This window comes from Lissotriton helveticus, chromosome 2_2, assembly GCF_964261635.1.
Source record: "Lissotriton helveticus chromosome 2_2, aLisHel1.1, whole genome shotgun sequence".
In the NCBI taxonomy this organism is placed as follows: domain Eukaryota; kingdom Metazoa; phylum Chordata; class Amphibia; order Caudata; family Salamandridae; genus Lissotriton; species Lissotriton helveticus.
In genome coordinates this window covers 259,167,703-259,187,714 of record NC_136060.1, presented here as the reverse complement: position 1 = coordinate 259,187,714, position 20,012 = coordinate 259,167,703, and positions in this window count along the sequence as shown.

Here is a 20,012-nt window from a genome sequence, read left to right as displayed (position 1 = left end):
AATTCAGAGACTCTGTCCCTCACCACCCCTTGTTGTAAATATTTTTGTCCACCCTAAGCGTGGAAGGGTATACTCAGACATGAGTCCCTTGCTCATTGCACCATCAGGATTCAAGCAAGCCGGGCCGAAGACGGCTGTAATGCCAGAAACCGGTCCCCGGAAGCTTGTTTCCTTCCCAGTGTAAGAATTGGCTTTTGTAGTTTGGTTTGCCCTGTTCCCATCATGCACTGGGACAGGAACAGACTAATTTGCATACAGCCAGGTTCTGATACTGGGATGGTGCAATGAGCTAAAAAACGGTGTTGGATCTAGCCCTGATCTTTTGACTGGGTGAGAGTATTCTGCTTAATTCAGAGACTCTGTCCCTCACCACCCCTTGTTGTAAATATTTTTGTCCACCCTAAGCGTGGAAGGGTATACTCAGACATGAGTCCCTTGCTCATTGCACCATCAGGATTCAAGCAAGCCGGGCCGAAGACGGCTGTAATGCCAGAAACCGGTCCCCGGAAGCTTGTTTCCTTCCCAGTGTAAGAATTGGCTTTTGTAGTTTGGTTTGCCCTGTTCCCATCATGCACTGGGACAGGAACAGACTAATTTGCATACAGCCAGGTTCTGAAACTGGGATGGTGCAATGAGCTAAAAAACGGTGTTGGATCTAGCCCCGATCTTTTGACTGGGTGAGAGTATTCTGCTTAATTCAGAGACTCTGTCCCTCACCACCCCTTGTTGTAAATATTTTTGTCCACCCTAAGCGTGGAAGGGTATACTCAGACATGAGTCCCTTGCTCATTGCACCATCAGGATTCAAGCAAGCCGGGCCGAAGACGGCTGTAATGCCAGAAACCGGTCCCTGGAAGCTTGTTTCCTTCCCAGTGTAAGAATTGGCTTTTGTAGTTTGGTTTGCCCTGTTCCCATCATGCACTGGGACAGGAACAGACTAATTTGCATACAGCCAGGTTCTGAAACTGGGATGGTGCAATGAGCTAAAAAACGGTGTTGGATCTAGCCCTGATCTTTTGACTGGGTGAGAGTATTCTGCTTAATTCAGAGACTCTGTCCCTCACCACCCCTTGTTGTAAATAATTTTGTCCACCCTAAGCGTGGAAGGGTATACTCAGACATGAGTCCCTTGCTCATTGCACCATCAGGATTCAAGCAAGCCGGGCCGAAGACGGCTGTAATGCCAGAAACCGGTCCCCGGAAGCTTGTTTCCTTCCCAGTGTAAGAATTGGCTTTTGTAGTTTGGTTTGCCCTGTTCCCATCATGCACTGGGACAGGAACAGACTAATTTGCATACAGCCAGGTTCTGAAACTGGGATGGTGCAATGAGCTAAAAAACGGTGTTGGATCTAGCCCTGATCTTTTGACTGGGTGAGAGTATTCTGCTTAATTCAGAGACTCTGTCCCTCACCACCCCTTGTTGTAAATATTTTTGTCCACCCTAAGCGTGGAAGGGTATACTCAGACATGAGTCCCTTGCTCATTGCACCATCAGGATTCAAGCAAGCCGGGCCGAAGACGGCTGTAATGCCAGAAACCGGTCCCCGGAAGCTTGTTTCCTTCCCAGTGTAAGAATTGGCTTTTGTAGTTTGGTTTGCCCTGTTCCCATCATGCACTGGGACAGGAACAGACTAATTTGCATACAGCCAGGTTCTGAAACTGGGATGGTGCAATGAGCTAAAAAACGGTGTTGGATCTAGCCCTGATCTTTTGACTGGGTGAGAGTATTCTGCTTAATTCAGAGACTCTGTCCCTCACCACCCCTTGTTGTAAATATTTTTGTCCACCCTAAGCGTGGAAGGGTATACTCAGACATGAGTCCCTTGCTCATTGCACCATCAGGATTCAAGCAAGCCGGGCCGAAGACGGCTGTAATGCCAGAAACCGGTCCCCGGAAGCTTGTTTCCTTCCCAGTGTAAGAATTGGCTTTTGTAGTTTGGTTTGCCCTGTTCCCATCATGCACTGGGACAGGAACAGACTAATTTGCATACAGCCAGGTTCTGAAACTGGGATGGTGCAATGAGCTAAAAAACGGTGTTGGATCTAGCCCTGATCTTTTGACTGGGTGAGAGTATTCTGCTTAATTCAGAGACTCTGTCCCTCACCACCCCTTGTTGTAAATATTTTTGTCCACCCTAAGCGTGGAAGGGTATACTCAGACATGAGTCCCTTGCTCATTGCACCATCAGGATTCAAGCAAGCCGGGCCGAAGACGGCTGTAATGCCAGAAACCGGTCCCTGGAAGCTTGTTTCCTTCCCAGTGTAAGAATTGGCTTTTGTAGTTTGGTTTGCCCTGTTCCCATCATGCACTGGGACAGGAACAGACTAATTTGCATACAGCCAGGTTCTGAAACTGGGATGGTGCAATGAGCTAAAAAACGGTGTTGGATCTAGCCCTGATCTTTTGACTGGGTGAGAGTATTCTGCTTAATTCAGAGACTCTGTCCCTCACCACCCCTTGTTGTAAATATTATTATTATTATAGCAGATCTTCACCAGAGTAGCGCTTACACGCTGACTCTTGGCTCGACCTAAAAAACATGCGTGCGCTCACTTTAAGGGTTTTAGCCTAATATATGGTGAACACGCTGGCTGGGTCTTCGATCCAGAACGGGTGCCGCAAAAGTGAAAGCACGGTGTACCGTGCTGTAACTGCTTGGCTTCACATAGAAAGAAATGGTTAACGGTATATTAAAAAATAATTAAAAACAGAGCCTCGCTGTGAGTGCTTTCGGGCACATGACATTTTTTTCATGAAAATTGGAGGACATGGGTATTGGAAAGAAGGTACAAAAAATAGTACCTGATAAAAGCGGACGCACACTGATGAACAGAAATCAATCTGTAGTTGAGCAGTGCTCCCGAGGAACAAAACATAAGTGATGTATTGCGTAGGCAACCAATTAGAAGGCGGCAAAGTAGATGGATGCCGGAATCATACTATGGTAAGCAGGGCTCAGGATTACAGTGAGTATAGTCATGACAACAAATCTTGCGCTGATGCTCGACCTCAAAAACATGGTGTAAATTCTATTTTAACAGCAGCGACATTTTTGGGAAATGAAAGTACAACAGATACTGAAACATAGTGCAAACGCACAACTTATCTAGACTACTCTGTACTAGCCAAAATAATTAATCAAGAGCCAAGGTCATAGATTTCCTGACTTGACCAGTCTGACTTCTCAGTGAGCATCATGTGCCAATTCTCCCCCCCATCCACTGATACACACTGCTGTGACGTATTTAAGTCATGACAATTATTTCATGGTGACAGCCATTAGTGGGCATTTCAACCAGCAAATTGTCACCCATGCATTAGAAATGCCGAAATTGGTCAGTTGCACATGTTTTACATCATTTCAAACAGCTGAAGTGCAGTACAGTGCAGTCATGCTCTCCATATCTGAAACTTTGCTTATTCCGTGGCCAGTGTTAGTTCGCAAATGTGACACTATTGGTTAGCTAGTTGCTGTAAGTGCTCCGGTAAGCTCAGGTTCAATCCCCTGCAGAGATTGGCCAGTGACTGTTAGCTGAAATGCACACTCTATGAAATGGCAGAGCGATGGAAGGAGGGTCCCATTCACATGTCAAGCTGCCCAGCTGGTGGCGTAACCATGACAGTGTTATTTCGCATCAGCCCCTCTGACACCCAGGCAGCAACAACATGGTCTTATAGCAGTTTAACTGTGTATAGTCAACAGTTCATTGCTGGCAAACGTAAAACATACAGCTGGTTAATCTTTGCAAGCAGTTCCAAGTGAGAGGGAAAGCTCTAAATTGCATGACATTAGGTCTGTGTGCGATAATGCAGGTACAAATCTGGAAATACGTTACTTTAACGCGAGATGCGTGGCACTTGGCAGCTATGATGAGACACTTGTTACATACAAAGGTCACACACAGTTCCAGCTGTCAACATCTTGAGCATAGAAAGTAGTACATTAGCTATGATCAGATTTGATGCCTCGGGTTACGTCAAGGCCTTTATTTTGAGTGGCACTACTGGGGATAAGATACTTTTAGAACCTTTTCAAATCCGATGTCATAGGGATCGTAATGTGAATGGTATGATAATTATCGCCTATTACACGTTGGGCCTTTTCAAATGGGGAGTTACTTGCATATTGTGATGCGGTGCTCGCTAAGTATTGTCCCGACATCTGGCCCTAGTAAGAGTTGGCAGGTTTCATCTGTCGAAATTTACTTGGGTAAAACTGCGAGGCGCTATGAAAATTACAACTAAACATGTAATTCCGAGCTCACCGTAGTTTGCACAGGGATCCGGAAAGAACGGGCCAATCATTTTTTTTAAGTTAAGAAAAAAATGTTTTATTAAAAGAATATGATTAAAGTTTACAAAATAGGACAAAGAAAATGACAAGCAAAAGTATATGTCAAGTAGAATCATGGCAATAATACAAGCTATAAAAAGAAACATCAAAAATGTAGAATAATTATAAGCAAAACTGGCAACTGGTACGATATAAGGCAAATGAAAGAGATACTAAATGTACATTATAGTTCTAAGAAAAGTGAAAATAGGAATACTGTGTTTAACAAAGTATAGGAAGTCATGGAGGTTTAGGGACTTCTTGCTGTAACGGGGATAAAGACAGAGAACCTTGAGCACTCAGAGTAAAAAATAATGTAACTGGACTCCACAATTCTTTTCGCTTAGTAGCTAAAGTCAAGGGGTAAACAAAAGTGGTGTCTAACCTATGATTGTAACAGACAGCATACCACCAAGCCTGATAAGATAGTATGGTAAAATCTTTCCAATTTTTTGTTATTTGCTGAAATGTTACTGCTAACATTAAGTCAATTATTCTAACCCTGAACGTGCAATGATCCCAAACAGGGGAAATACTCCCTAAGAAAATATGAGATAAAGAAAAGGAGTGAGTGGGGGAAAAAATCTTGTTAATTTGAGACCAAACCTGCGTCCAAAAACTATGAACCAGGGGACAACTGAAAAGCATATGAAAAAGACCTGCATGTGGTGAGAAGCAGGACCAACACTTGTCAGAGGTATCTGGGAAGTGTTTGCTGAGAGCTAGTGGTGAAAAAAGTAAACGATTGTAAATAAAAAATAGTGTCTGAGTAGTGTTAGCAGCTCTGGAAGATCTACAAATCTTCAGCCATAATTTGCCCCATACCTCAATAGGCCAAGAAGCTTCTAGGTCCTTTTCCCAGGTTTCTTCCATCATGGTTTTAGTGCGAGATGAGGACAGGGTTTGAAGAAAAGCGTAAATTTGTGAAGCTTTAGAGTCTTTAAGAAAGTAAAGAATTCAGTGAAGTCATATCAGGGGTGGCGTGATTGGATGAAGGAGGTGCAGCAAGAGAAGTATCGTAAGCATGTTGTAATGCATGTGTCAATAATGAATATTTGGCTTGGAAAGCGGGAGGGAAATTGAAAGAAGTAGCGGCTAATGTAAATGGAATGGTCTGATTATGATGAAACAATTGACTCACCCAAATAAGACCGCGCGATCTCCAAGATTTCCAAAAAATCGGCATATTGTTAATTAAAATAGATGTGTTATGCCAGATAGGTTGATCAAAAAAGGATAAAACAGGAAAGCAAGGAAGAATCTTAGAAGTATACTTAAGAATGGGAGTAGATAAAGACTGAGGTCTGCGAGAAAACATAAGATATTCTTTGAAGGAAAAGGGAGATATAAAAAATCGTTCTAAGGTCAACCAGAGAGGAGAAGATGATGAGGAATCCTCGATCCAATGCGAGACTTGATTTAGTAAAAAGGATTTATGGTATAAAGGAAAAACTCGGAAAATTCACCCCACCTTCTCTTTTAGAACGCATTAGTTTGGATAAGGACATACAAGACTTTTTATGCCCCCACAAAAAGGAAGATAAGATAGAGTTAATTTTCTTGAAGTATTTCAAGGGGATAGCAAGTGGTATGTTGGATATTGTAAACAAGACAATGGGAGAGAGCATCATCTTGATTGTATCCAATCTTCCCCACCACGATAAATATAGAGGATGCCATTTGTTAGTAAGAATAGTCAGTTTTTGTATACAATCATCCATACACTTAGTGATTGTACCTGAAAGAGAGGATTGAAAATTAAGGCCTAAATATTTAACAGAAGTAGGGCTCCAAGTAAAACCTGAAGCAGAAAAATCATCCTTAAGAGTTACTTTAGTGAGTGGCAAGATTTCGCACTTATCTTTATTTAATTTGTAGCCAGAAACTTGAGCAAAAGCATGAACTTCGTCCAGAAATGCTGGAAGGGATGTGTCTGGTTGGGAAAGAAATAGTAAGACATCATCAGCATATGCTGCCATCTTAATTGTAGATTTGTGGAAGTTGAAACCGTGAATATTATCATTCTGACGAATTCTCAGAAGGAAAGGTTCCAAAACAAAAAAGGTGAAAGTGGGCATCCCTGTCTGACCCCTCTGTTTAGGGAAAAATAAGAAGATAAGCCACCATTTGCCGAAATTGCTGCTCTAGGACGAGAATATAAGAATGAAATCAGGGAGGAAATTTTTGGACCAAAACCAAACCACTTCAGAGTATTAAATAAATATGGCCACTCGACCCGATCAAAAGCTTTCTCCACATCCAGAGCTATGGCTGCGAGGGAGTGAGAATAATGTGAGGTCTTAGAGATAATATCAAAAAATAGCCTAGTATTATCCAACAACAGTCAACCTTTAGCAAAGCCGGATTGTTCTTTCCCTAAGAGCTCGGGTAGGAATGATTCTAAGTGCAGTGCTAATGCCTTTGAAAAAAATGTATAATCGATATTTACTAAAGAAATAGGGCGATAACTTTTACAATGCTGCGGATCTTTACCCGGTTTCGGGATAATGCAAATAAGAGCATCAGAGAAAGAGACAGAAGCGGAGCCAGTTTGAAGAAAAGTAGAGAGAAGAGTATGCAATTTGGGAATAAGTAATTTTGAGAAATAGGAAAAGAATTCAACAGTAAAGCTGTCAGGGCCCGGAGCTTTCCCATGTTTGAGAGAGTTAAGGGCCTGAAGGAGATCTTTTTGTGTAAGGTCGGATTCTAAAGAGGAAAGGTCGGGAGGAGTGTCGAAAGGAGAAGAAATTTTGGACAAAAATTGGGTAATGGATTGTTCAGATGAAGATGATTCGGAAAAATATAATGATTCATAAAAATGCAGGAATTCCTGTAGGATATCTTCACTCTTGTGTTTCAGTAGCCCGTCACGACCATAAATAGATTCAATGTTGACTTTATTTTGCTTTACCTTTAGATAATTAGCCAACAATTTCCCAGCCTTATTCTGTCCGCCATAGAACTTGGCGCTAGATTTTAAGAGAAAATTAGAGGCGTTATATGTGGAATCCTTATTAAATTGAAGTTTGGAAGCAATGAGGTCGTTTAAACAGTCTTTTGATTTGGAAGTGTAATATAAGTCTTCTAATTGTTTGATTTTAGAAAGAAGGATATTAGTGGCTTGTTGGGCAGCTTTCCGTTTGCGAGAAACATAGCTAATGATGAAGTCTCTGGCTGACGCATTGAAAGCGTCCCAAACTACAGGAAATGGAATTTCATCCGTATGATTAAACAAAAAATATTCGTGGAAAAAGGATGTAAATGAAGAAACAAATTGTGGATCAAGAAGGAGAGCATTGTTAGAACGCCATTTTTTAATGGAAGTAGGCTTTTGTAATACATCCAAAACAATGGAGACCGGGGCGTGATCAGAAATTAAGATGGAGCCAATATCAGAAGAGATAAGGGACTGGGTAAGGTGATGTGAAATAAAAAAATAATCTAAACGGGATTGAGTTTGATGAGGGGGTGAAAAGAAAGAGTATTCTCGCAAAGTAGGATTGCAGAGTCTCCATGCATCAGAAAGTTTGTATTGTGCAATGAGCTGCGTGAAAGATTTTTGTGACTTATGAGGAATGTATGCACTAGCTGAATGTCTATCCAAAAAAGGGTCAAAAACTTCGTTGCAATCACCCACAAGAATGAAATTGTCAACGTAATGTTGAGTGATGAGCGGTGCTAAGGAGTTCCAGAAAGAGGCATCACCACTCGTTGGAGCATAAACATTTAAAATGGAAATGGGGACATTATCTAGATTGAAGTTAACTAACACCCATCTCCCTGAAGTATCAGCAAAATGTGTTATTGACTGGATTGGAAGAGATTTTCGAAACAGAATCAAGACTCCATTACGTTTACCATCACCTGGGGAAAAAAATACTTCAGCTACCCAACCCCTCTTCAGTTTAGCAGATTCATCTGCTGATAGATGTGATTCCTGTATACAAGCTATATCTGCGTTAAGTTTGGCCAGGTGGGATAATACTCTCTGTCTTTTAATTGGCGAATGTAAACCTCTAACATTCCAAGATAGTACTTTCAAAGGCATAAAATAATTTTCGAAAAGCATATAAAAAAACCAGTTAAGGAACAAATATGAGAAAGAGAAACATTTAAGGCATATAAGCATGTTGAGAAGAAATACCAAAAGTGAAAGAGAATAAATTCATGAAAAACAGCAAAGGAGAAGCCAGTTATATGATGAATAAAAAAAGTGAAGAGAAACAAGAAAAAGTATAGTATAAAAGTGAGCAAAAAAGAATAAAAATGAGAGAATTGGATCAATAAAGAGATACAAAGAAGAGGATGGAGAGTAAAATAGCCATAGGATAGTTGAGAAACTGAGGAGCATGAAGAAGAGAAAGAAAGAAAGATGAGAAAAGAGTAGCAAAATGAGAAAGAAACAAGAAACTTACATAACATCCAGAACATACAAAAGGTGGGAAGGGTGGAGGCCACGTAGACAATGGCGCGACCAGAGCCAAAGGGCAAGACGAAGGGGAAGGACGAACCCAACGGACCTCAAGGACATAAGGGAGGAACTAGACGGCAAGAGATAAATCTATGTGAGAAAAAAGAATGCATTATCAATCAAATTACCAAGTAGTACAACATATTATATATGCAATGTAACAAGAACAACTACCAAAAACAATAACTACATAGCAATTGAACTAAACCTCTACGCTGTAAGGAAATTATTTAGACCCTGACGTAGAAGCAGTTTCCATTTTGTCAGCAGAATGAGAGTAAAGAAAACTCTTTAGCTTCAACGGGGCATCAAACGTGGTTGTCTTATTATTGAGAGTTACTTTAAAAAGGCAAGGATGGAAAAGCCCATATTGTGCTCCCAAGGAACGTAGCTGTGGTCGAAGAGACAAGAACTCCTTGTGTCGATCCGCTGTTGATTTGGCATAATAATGTGAAAAATACAAATGATTCCCTGACCAAGTAATACTTTTCATCGCTCGAGCTGCGGAGAGCACTGTGAGTAAATCAGTATATTCAAGGAAATACATGATGACACCCCTTGGCTTCTTCAAAGTCGAGGCAGAAGACGTACCCCGTAGTGGACCCAAACGATGCGCCCTTTGTATGTTGAGAGTGGTACCCTCTGGTAAATGGAGGAGTTTTGGCAAAAAGGATTTGAAGTAGGAAATAGGGTCAGATCCCTCCAAACCTTCCACCAGACCATAAAGGCGCAGGTTATTTCTCCGACTTCTGTTTTCTAAGTTTTCGATTTGCTTATGTAGGAGAGATACTTGTGAACAAAGCGGATTAACTTTGGAGATTGAGGATTCCATTGAAGCAACATTTTGTTCCAGCCCAGTGATCCGTTCATCAACAGTGAGCCATTTATCTGAGAGTAGTTGGAGGGTGGACTTAGTTTCTTCAATGAAGGGACATAGGGCCCTTATTTCGTCCAGTATCAGATCTACCATGGGTGAAGAAGATTGTGAAGAAGGGGAGGGAGGATCCTTCTTTAGTCTGTTAATGGTGCCCTTCTTAGTAGCAGACGTCGATAAGGTAGAGGATGGTGATGAACCTTTTGAAGATGGGGTAACAGGTAAGTCATCCATCATTAAACACTGAAAGCGAGAACTTGTGTGAACTGTACATTTTTTAGTAGATAGAGCAGGTTTACGTAAGTCTTTGGAGACTCTCCCCATACAGAAAGTAGATAGTTCCAAAAAAAAAAAAAAAATATGGGAGAAGAAGGAACAAGTCAGCGCAATCCCAATGGAACAATCATGAGAGGAACATAGGAAATTATGACAGCAATACTATTAAAAAGCCAAGTAGCATAGGACATATAGGCATAAGAAAACAGTACAATAAAGAAAAAGATATAGATAGATATAAAAAGGCAGCAAGGTAAGGAACCAAGCCAAGAGTAACTAGGCAAAATGAGATAGCGAGTGCAATCAATGAAAGCAGTAGCAGAGCCTAACATACAATTATATGTATAACAAGTATTGCGAAATGAGGGGAAAATATTATCATGAAACACATAAGTGAACAGTAAAATAAAGACTTATGCTGTTAGAACAAAAGGAGAGCTAAAAATCCGGTAAATACACAAAATTGCTACCATTATGGGTGCCAAAGGAGGTAATGTAAGCAAACAGCCAAATAAAGGAGTTCAAGACAGGAACAATGCTTCAATTAGGCAGCAACACAAGGTAAATGAGCCATAAATGTCCTTAAAATAGTTCAGAGAGAAAGTGCAAGTTGGTAGGAGTTTTGTTTCTGCAGATAAGCAATAAAAAAAATCTATGAGGCAAGGTAGAGAATAATGCTGTAATGCGGACAAAATGGTGGCAGTCCGTGTGAGGAGCATAAATCAACATTAGAATGCAAGGCTGAGCATTATCCCATAGAGCTCACTTGTGGGAGGCCGTAGAGATGAGGAAAATGCAACATCCAGGAGCGTTGTATAATGCAGGTGAAATTCATACGTGAAGAAACAAAAGACCGCTAGGAGCAGCGCTCCGTCGGCGGAATTAACAAGATGGCGGCTATTAAGTCGGCGGCGCCGCGTAGCAATCACTTACAGTTTTTCGGAGCGCAAATAGGCTAGCGCAGCACTCAAACCGGACCGAAAAGCAGCAGGGGAGCTTCCGACAGCATATCCTTGTAACTCAGGTGCCGTTCGCCACAGTGAAGGTCACGTTGGGCCGCCCTCCGTCTTCACCTCACGGAGAGCTACGGGAGTGCGGCCATCTCCAACGGGCGTAAGCCACGCCCCCCAGAACGGGCCAATCATAATGGGGCCCTAGAGTATCAAAATCACCCCACCCCTTCAATCGCCCACACCACCAAGTCTACTGACAGCCTGACTGGTCCTGGCCTAGCTCCATACCTATGTTGTAAAGAGGTAAGGTTGTATGTAGTATATTTTTGACGCACTATTTGGTAAACTGCTTTGTCTAGAGATAAATATGCTTATATATGTACTTGTACTTTGGAATCTGCAAAAGAAAGATTTTTTTTAAATAAAACTTTACATTCTGGTGCACAAGAAATTTAGTACTTTACTGAAAACATTGGACAACCTTTTACTTTCACAAGACTCAAAATATGTAAAGTTGGCCAAGGATGTTACGGTAGGGGTCATCAAAAAGCTTTAGGAATACGTACACTTTTCTGGAGAAAATTAGGACTGCATCCTCAACATACATATACTAAAAGATAACTGACTGAATGACGGGAAATCCTTGGCAATCATACTAAGCATTGGCAACCCAACAGCCCTGGATGGTACTGCTTCTTCATTGACTCACGAGTTTGGATGAGGAAGTGAATGTGAGAATAAGTCAGCAATTAGATGGATGAGGGGGTGCATGGTTGGATAAATGAGCGAGTACTTGCCTGCATGAATTACTAGATGTATATGGATGATTAATAAATTAATAGGTGCATGAAGGACACCGTTTTGAGGAAACAGACACTAAAGGACTCATTACATGATTTGTGTTTGTAAATTCCTCTTACACGCAAAAATACCTTCACTTACTAATGCAAGGAATTCGCAAAACAGGTTTTGCACTTTTAACCTCTTATCACTTTATCGATATGCAACTTTACTCCATGGTGGAGTAACATTATGGATGAATAAATCCTATTTCAGGGGGTGGTGAATAGGCATTTTACAGATGCTATGGCCTAGAAAGTTAAAGAACATTGACCAAACTTTGTGTTTGTGCATTACTTTGCTTTGAGTCACTGAGGCTAAAGCAAGCATTGGGCATGCCAATAGGTCGCGTTTGTCTTTTATCTATGTGTTTTAGTTTAGAGTGGAGCTGGTGGATGTGGTGTAAAGTGGAATTATGTGGGTTGTATTGAAATTGTTAGTTGTGGAATTGTGTGGGGTGGAACTGTGTGGTGTGGAGTGGATTTGTGTTGTGAAATTATGTGGCACGTGGATAGATATGGGTGAGAGCTGCACATAATAGATTGACAGGAAGACAGAGATATAGGTAGTTTGTGCATGAAGTGGTGAATGAACTCCAGAGAGAGGAGCAGAAAGAGTGTGTGAGAAAGAGAGAAAGGGGAGGTCAGGCAACAGAGAGAACCAAAAGAGGGACCACCTGTGTACGCAGAAGACATCCCAAGAAGAAGAGAGCGTGGTATTGAGGGACGGAAACCTTGAAAAGGCACGGGAAAGAAACTGTACTGGAAGACCTGAAATCTACCACAGGAGAGAGGCAGGAAAAGTGCATGAGAGAGAGAATACAGAGAGAGAGAAAGAGAGAGTGACTGGTCACTCTTCTCAAAGAAACCCTAATAACTTAAAAGTAAGACAGGCGTTCAACTAATGAGCTGAATTCATGAATTGTGTGGGCATACTCATCCCCGAACTTTTGTGAGCTAGTAGGCATCTGCTTAAAAGATTTCTGTCACTGTATCTGCAAAAACACGGAAATAAAGTAGCACGATAGCACTGATGACAGGGGAAGTAAAAAAAACAAGAGAAGAGCCTTACTTTTATTAACACAGAGTTCGAAGTTTAACAAGTCAGAGAGCATCTGTGGAAGGATGCCAGCAAACGTTATCAGACTGCTGGCGACTGCAAATCTTGCACTGGCTGCCATACTTAATATGAGCACCAGAGAATATTACGAGCAATTTTACAGCACGCAGGCTTCTATGCTAGCATAAAATATATATATATATATATCAACCAGAGAAGATTACACTGTCAGGAAAGCCTTCACTTTCAAAGCACATGAATGGTGGACTGTCCTAAAATTCTTTTCAGTAAGCTGTAACTCAAGACAAGGCTGGTTGGGTTGGACTCCCAGCCCATTGATACAAAACAATATGATTTGAAGAGACAGGGCATGCGCTGTCCATGCGAGACCCAAAAAGGCCTCCTTACTGTTAAATACTGATAGGGACAATGCGTCTTTTTTTTGTCTAGACGTATCTGTGAATGTCTTCAGAAACAGAAAACTGGGAGTCTCACGTTATTGCCTTTATGGGAAAATATTTTTCTCACTTATTTAAAAGTATGACGGCTTGAGTGTACATGTTTCTCATACATAGCAGGAGCCTGTCTATAATACTCCACGCACTGGTTCCCAGCTCTTTCCACTGAGGGAGGCCAGTAGAAAAATAGTGAAATAGATCCTATAACCTACCCATATAAGTTAGATGTGCCAAGTTATTTGTGCATTGGGTTGCATGTGTTGGTCAGACAAAGTGAGCACTAAACAATGAGTTGCACCAGAGGTACAGTATCTCCAAGGGAAACTATTGAGTCAAGAAATATGAACACATCTCGCCTGCACTCAGAGAGCTAAAATGGCTCCCAATCGAAATGTGTGCCAATTTCAAAACTGCGTGCCTCACACAAAAAATCGCTGCACACAGGGAATCCCGCCTACCTGGCCTCTAAACTCCAGAAGGCCGGTCAGACAAGAAGCCTAAGGAGTACGAACACCCTACTCCTTATCCCTCAAAAAACTCGCAAACAAAAAACAAATCTCGCGCCTTCGCAGGAAATGCGCCCAAAATCTGGAACTCCATACCAATCCATATCAGGACCAATCCCTCCTACCTAATTTTAAAAAGCTAGCTCAAAGACCTCCTCTTTAATCGATCTCTCACAAATGGATAGCTAAAGCCTAAAAAATGAAGCATGCCTATAGCAGCACACAGACACTTTGACACTAAGACCTTACTTCATTAATCTCGCCAAGAGTCACAGTTGCTTTTATGACGTCATTTCTGTGAAGCGCCATGAGACACCGTACACCCTATTACGTTAACATATCTTATGAAGGACAATGTTTTCTTTAACGAAGATACTCTGTAATGCGTCCTGACTTACTGTACATATTACTGTGTAAATGTATCTTACGTGTGACAATGCTGTAAAGCGCTCTGATACCCTCGGGTCTAGCTAGCGCTATATAAAACTCTTAAATAAATAAATAAATTGGGGCCTTGGAGAGAACATGCAAACAAACATTGAACCGCTCAAAATAGTAATGCATTTGCCAAGCACAATTCTAGCATATGCAGAAGCCTTAAACTTGATTCAACAGACTTCTTCATTGCACAACAAGTTTCGCGGTGGCTTAGCCTCCGGTAACCCTAAAATTCTGTCTACTTTTCCAGTGATGTTTATATTTAGTACAGAAGTACTCTGTATTCAGTTTCCATGGATGACGTTACTACTTGCATTTATATTTCCAGCCCCTGGAAAAAAAAGAAGCTAGTAAAATTCTATTCTAAGCTCACTGGAATGAAAATAATACATGAGGCAGAACGAGCAGACATTTCAGGAAATTCAAAAAAGATACAAGTTTTTTTTCTGAACAAAGTTAAGAAAAAAATCTAGACGAAGCCATCAGCACGGGTCCATTACAAAGAATAAACCAGCCTGATGTGTTTTCTGCTCTAGCAACAGCTGCAGTTTCTGAGGAAAGAGGCTGATTTTCTAGTAAGGGTGGAAGACTCCTTATCTTCTTCCTTCAAAAGACTACATGCGGGGGAGGGGACAGAAGTGAAGAGAGAGACAAGGAGCTGCAATCTTCAAGGCTTCTCAGAAAAGGGAGGGCAGAGAGAGAACAGGAGCAGCCTGCTGCGAATTTGCCTGTTGCTTCTCGCTTTTATTTATCCACCATTCTTGCTCTGAGTTGCAATCTCTACTGAAAAAATGGACATTTCATTGGTAAGGTTTTAATATGGACAAATGCACTGAAAGAGCTGGGCCCAAAAGGTTCTGGATGTATACTAGAGTCACAATCTGATGGTTCTTTTTAGCAGCATAAAAGTGTAGAGGAAAGAATTTTTTTTATTTAAGTCAATCAAATCATCGAGAAATCCTTTAGACACCTAATGACCACAAACAACTCCATAAGGCTAGTCAATTTATTACAAGACCAAAAACAACTGAACATAAAGACACCTCAAGATGAGAGTGTAGAAATACATTCATATCAGCATAAAGCCAACCCTCGCATGCAGTTTAAACAGAGCAGCATAAACAAAGCAATTAATTCAAGAAGCAGGATACAAAGGATTAGAAAGCATGAGTCCAAGTTTCCCTGCATCAAGGGCTGATGAATATAAAGCATTAATCTATGTCTACGTTAGCGCTAAAATGTCTCTACTTAAGCATCTTCAGGGAACAGAAATAAAAGGTGGCAGCATGTAGAGTCTTCCTAAGAAGTCTCTCCACCATCAGTGGGTCAGATAGCATAAAGCTATTGAGACAGCGCTTGTTCTAAGGTGCTCTCTATCAGAAAGTAGAAGGAGAAGTGGGGACTTTACCTACTCCCAACAACACATTATTGAAGAGATCTTTCCCAAGATCCTTTGCAGGTCACGCCATCCACTCTGGGTACCGTCCTAAAGGTAATTTTCTGTGGGACAGCGGTGTTTCTTCTACTCAACACATTTGTCCTTGGTTCCCAAGCCTTTCCCTTTGTGAAGGACAGCGGCCTTCCTTTATCGATTCAGACCGTACGATGTAACTCTTTCTCTCCTTACCAGACCATATGGATCAGCATAGTATAGTATCTTACGCCGATGACACCCAGCTTATCCTCTCTCTAACAAAGAACCCCGAAGACACCAGACTCAGCTTCCAAAAAGGAATGAAAGACGTTGCAGCCTGGATGAGTATCAGATTCCTGAAGCTGGACTCGAAGAAGACTGAGGTCCTCGTCCTTGAACCCTCCCCCATGGCGTGGGACAACTCCTGGTGGCCCCTGCTCTCGGAAACCCACCCACGCCGATGGACCATGCCCGGAACCTCTGCATCATCCTAGACTCCTCCCTCACCGCAGATCAACGTCGTAGTTTCAACCTGCTTCAACTCCCTCTGCATCCTCTGAAAGATCTTTAAGTGGATTCCCCACAAATGCAGAAAGACCATCACCCACACACTCGTAACAAGCAGACTGGACTATGGTAACGCCCTCTGCGCCGGAATCAACAAAACCCTGCTACATAAGCTCCAACCCATCCATAACACCACAGCCAGACTCATCCTCCGAACCCCACAACACGAGCACATAACCCGCACCTACGAGACCTCCTCTGGCTTCCCATCGGGAAGACAGTAACCTTCAAGCTGCGCACCCATACCTACAAAACCCTACACAACATCCGAACCAAATAACTCAACTAAAGAGTCTCCTTCAACGTACCCAAGAGGAATCTCCGCTCCACCGACATCGCCCAGGCAGAGACCCCACGCATGTATACACAAAATGGGGCTGTCCCTAGCACGGACTCCTACCGATTCCTACTGAGTTTTCTCGAGATGCGTCACCAGTGAGGGCATCTCATAGAAAGTAACGGACTGGCCTCTCCGCCAGGGAGGCGACGCGGACAATCATAGATGGGACTGCTGGAAGCGCTGAAGTAGACATGTCACAGTGGGCCCTTCCACCCTCGACCTCCCATGGAGCTCACACTAGTACTACACTGACTGGGGAGTTTGATTTTCATTACCCACGACCCCTTAGTGGTAGCTCCTTTTTGCACTATGTGTGGAAAGGTTGAACCCATGTTTGTAAACCCTTTTGATCTTGATGAATACTATGTACCCTAAGGGGACACGTAAGCAGCAACATGTTGACCTCCCTTAGCACCGTGAATGGTCAATAAAATCCCATATCACCGCTCACTTCTTTTAATACCATGCATTTGCTCCTTGAATAAAATTAGTTTATTGACAAATGTAAATGGTTTTTAGATCACCTCTCACTTAACCATTGGCTATCACTTCGCTTTAGTAGTGCATCCCTGTCTCCAGGTGTATGCCCGTCCTCTTTCAAACTGAGTTTTTAGAGGGCGAGGACAGCCTATAATGAAGCATGACCCCGGGCAGTGTGTGAGGCCAGTCTGTTACTTTTTATGAGATGCCCCCACTGGTGACGCATCTCGAGAAAACTCTGTAGGAATCCGTAGCAGTCCGTACTAGGGACAGCCCCATTTTGTATATACATGTGGTATTGGAGGATGGCTCATCTCTAGGCCCCGTGCCTGTAGTTCCCATCCCCAGCAAGGTCTGGGGCTAGTGTGTTTGAGAGACCCCACACATCCAAAGACCCAGAGCAGACAGAAGAACCTTCTCCTACGTCGCAGCAAAGACCTGGATGAAGCTCCCAGCCAACATCAGACGCTCCCCCACTCTGTACACCTTCGGGAAGAGATTTAAGACCTGGCTCTTTGACTGACCCAGAGCTGCATCCCCCCCCCAGCGCCTTGAGGCCCTAACACGTGAGAAGTTTGCATAAAGCCCTTGATTGATTGATTGATTGATTGAGTATATAGGCTTTGAGCCTGCCCCCTGATTTGGATTGACTTTTGTCAATGTCATTAAAAAATCTTAGCCTCTAAAAGGCTAATGGTTGTTGCATGTCCCACCTTTTCTGAATAGTTCACTCCCATGGAGTTTCCAAGCAGTGGGTGAAAAGTGAAGGGTTGGAATGCTACTTTGAGCAATTGCCACTGGTTAGACTATTTGAAGTATTTATGCAATCTGTATTTGATTGACAGTAGTATGACAGGAGACTGGCACAGCTTTCCAAGTCTACCACTGCCAATGTTTGTGAATTCGGAAAAGTTGTACATCTGTACACATTCAAGGAGCACTTCTATGGGTGTGGATTTAATAAACAAGTCACTATGCAGGCCAGATTCACAAAGGTAACTTATACTTTTGAGTAAGTTTTTTACTTTCTGGCTATTGTCAAAATCGAAGTGTAAAGTGATTCCAAAAGTGTAACATGCATGTTTCCACAAAACTGAAGGACCTGGGGTCTATTCACAAGCTGCATTTTGTAGTACGTTTGTAGTGTTACAATAGTACAAGAAACATACTATAATATACTATTCACAAACTGGACTTTGAAAGTACTACTGCAAATCAACAGTAGCACTTTAGAGGTACCATTTATGAATGGCATTTTGTGGTAGGTATGTACTGCTGTTATACTACAAAAATATAGTTTATAAATAGCCTCAAGCCCTTCATTCGAACCCCAGCATGTAAACACTAAACGTGGTTGGAGTCTTATTGTAGGTGGGGCAATGTTATATTCTACTAAATAAATCATAAGAGGTTGTAGTGCAGCACATATCCTGAATTTAATAATTTAAAAGTACTCTCATATTTGATGATGAAGTAAAATGAGGCGCTAAAATAAAATGTCTGCCTGGGATCGCACAAGTTGGGCAAGCATGGAAGCCAGTATTGATTCTAGGTTATCTGGTTTCACATTTTGAAATTCAACCACAATTTGTATGCCTCTCTCTCTTTTTCCTGACTATAACTCACACCCCTGCAATGCACTCCTTATGACCTCACATATCACATCACTCATATAATTTGAAATTATGCCATCAGCAATGTCACTGACCATGTTTTGAGGGATGTAATATGTGAGGTCGTAAGCAGTGCATTGCTAGGGCGCAAGCTATCGTTAACTCAGCTAACTATAAATGCTGAATTTCCCTGGTTTTATATGAGTGAATATCAGCCTAACATCCCTGTAACCTTTGGTTTTTTCTGTGATATATATATATATATTTGTCGCTCCACTTGTACTCGTGGGCGGTTGCTCGGTCCACAATGGTGCTCTTACGTAAATTCCTCACAGCTCCTTGTAGAGAGGACAAGCATTCACGGGGTATACTCCAATACTTTTTGGGATATTAGGTACGCGCACAGGTGCGTTTCTGCAAAACTGCTTTTGTTAATGGCGGTAAAACACTGTTCTAGCTTCTTGTTTATATCTCGCTTTCCATTATGCATCTTTACAATGAAATACGGACACATGTACCACCGCAAATGCCAGTAACTTTGGGCGCCATTACTAAACATCCAAATTCATCAATATTATATGTAACACATGATTCAATTCTGTTATACACGATAATGATTCATCCTCATAATTCATTATTTGTTAGTTACCGGATGGATAAATGCCAGTAGGATTCATGACCATATTCATGTTTCATGCACATCGGGATTTACTCCCGACTTCCTAGTATTCATGTCCTGTATAGGCCTGCATTGTTGTACCTAATTCCAGCCCTGAATGGGCATGCATTGCATACATTCACTTTTCTTTGCTTTTTTTAATAAATACAAAATTCGGTGCAATTCTCTCATTCGTATAGACAAACTACTCTTTTTCTTATTGTTGATTTTCAAAGCTAAATTATAGGTGAACTCCCAATTCTTCACTACTATTTAAAGCTCCTACATTTTTGTCTGCATGTCACTGATATATCTGGAAGCCAAATACCACTCCTGTTACATTCAGTGAGTCCCGCACTGTGGGATTGTTGTGAAGTCTTCGTGGCCCCACCCCCTTACTCCACCACTCTGCTAACATGCCTCCCGGTGCACAGCTAGTTTGGGAATGAAGTCCCCTTGGCTGTTGAGAGTCCTTCGGGCCAAGGAGCCCTCCTGGTACCTCCTATAAGTCCTATACAGCAGGATTCCTGAGAGCTAGTCGGAGACTTTCCTTCTTAAAAAATCATAGAACTTCACTGACAAAAATCAAAGGCTACAGGGGTATTATAGTGAGGAATTAGCATTTAAAAAAACCTTAGAAAATCATTGAAAAAAAAGGTTACACAGAAGTTATAGTTAGGAAATGGAATTTAAAGAAATAGAAAGTCACTGACAAGAACAAAAGTTACAGA